Source organism: Equus caballus, chromosome 4, assembly GCF_041296265.1.
Source record: "Equus caballus isolate H_3958 breed thoroughbred chromosome 4, TB-T2T, whole genome shotgun sequence".
Taxonomy (NCBI): Eukaryota; Metazoa; Chordata; class Mammalia; order Perissodactyla; family Equidae; genus Equus; species Equus caballus.
This window is the reverse complement of record NC_091687.1, coordinates 103054677-103056608: the sequence shown is the minus strand read 5'-3', so window position 1 is coordinate 103056608 and position 1932 is coordinate 103054677.

Genomic DNA, 1932 nt, shown 5'->3' with positions numbered 1-1932 from the left:
GTGGGATCCAAAATATTGAGAAATGAATGAATAAAGAAACCCAATCATATCGGCAACAAAATAACACAAATAACAAAAAAATAGTAAAAATCCTCACCCAAGAATTTCTAATCAAGAAGAATCATTTAGTAAATCAAACAAGTAAGTTATATGGGTATTCTCGTGTATATATTCATATATATGATATGTGTGTGTGTGTGTGTGTGTATATATATATATATATGAAAGCAGTGGAGACCAAAGGACATATGAATGATTATGATTTTATTAAAGGTAAAGATACATTCAGAGAGAGAGAAAAACTCCTGAAGGGAGCAGACCCTGGGAGTATTAGTGTGCAGAGGGAGGAGACTCCACTGAATTCATTAAATCTTTCTTTGTTGGACCAGGCTGCAGCTCTATCTCCAACCTTCTATAAACTCACTATCAGCACTTTTCCTCTTGAAATTAATTACTTAGGAGCTCCTTAAGGTGCAAGATTGTTCAGATAAGAAGAAAGTAATCTGTAAAAATTAATTTCAGGGGACCAGCCCTATGGCTGAATAGTTAAAGTTCTGTGCACTCCACTTCAGCGGCCCAGGTTCACAGGTTTGGATACTGGGCACGGACCTACTCCACTCATCAGCCATCCTGTGGAGACACTCCACATACAAAATAGAGGAAGTCTGGCACAGGTGTTAACTCAGGGCTAATGTTCCTCACAAAAAAATTAATAATTTCAGAGGTTATCAAACAGTGGAGACAGACCAGTATGAAGTTGAGCTTCAGATATAAAACTTATATATCTCCATTTATGAAGGTCTTCTAAGCGTCCCCCACGCACAGTGAAAACACAGATATTACAAGCAGTCTCTCTTTGAGAGATGGAGAGAAGGAGTGGAGGGTGATCAAAGAATTAGAGAAAAATGTTGGTAAGATATGTGAGAGGAGTTTCATGGAAACCATTACTGCCTGAACTCTGATAGATTAAGAAATAAGGCAAATGACAAATACCTTGGTGAAAAACTATGTGAGATAGTATCTCAGTGATGGAAAATAGAAATAATAAATTCAAGGAATTAAAAGACAAGATAGATAAATTTGTCAGAGAACTAGAAACTTATAGTTAATTGTATATAGTTAATTATAGATAATTTTAGAATGAATAAAATGCAATAGCTGAAATTAAGAAATTAAGGTAGGAATTTAATGGCAGAAGAGACATAGCCCAAGAGATTATTAGTGAACTAAAAAATAGATTCAAATAAAGTGTATACTCCTGTATAGGGAGAAGCTTGGCATGACAACAAAAAGAGAAAATTGTAACAAAGAATATAAGGGATAGAAGAGGTATGGTGGAGACGTCTAATACAAGTGTAATTGGAGTCTCAGAAAGAAGAGAAAAGGAGGCAGACAAAATATTTAAAGAGGATTTCCCAAAACTGAGGAGAAATACCAAACCTCAAATTCAAGAAATAATACCTCAAAAAAAAAAAAAGAAAAAAAGAAAATTCAAAGAAAACAATACCTAGGCATATACCATAAAAGCTGCTAAAGACCAAAATTAAAGAGAAAATATTAGAAACCACTGGGAAAAAATATCATACCTTCAAATGAGCAACAGTAAGTTTAACAGCTGACTTCTCAACCAAAAACATGGAAGCTAGAAGACAAGGGAATGGTTTCTTCAAACTGCTAAAGTAACTATCAATCAAGAATGTTATACCCATATATCTCTTAAGAATAAAGGGAAAAAAGATAATTTTAGACAAAAAGGAGCTGAGAGAATCTGTCAGCAGCAGAAAATACCAGGGAAATTACTGGTGTGCTCTTCAAGAAGGAAATGATCACGCAGATGTTGGCTGACATTTTCTAGTTCACTGATGGTGCATTATGTACATTCAAACCCTGCTTCTCCATTGAGCTTGGTGGGTAAAGTGTTTTGGATAATTT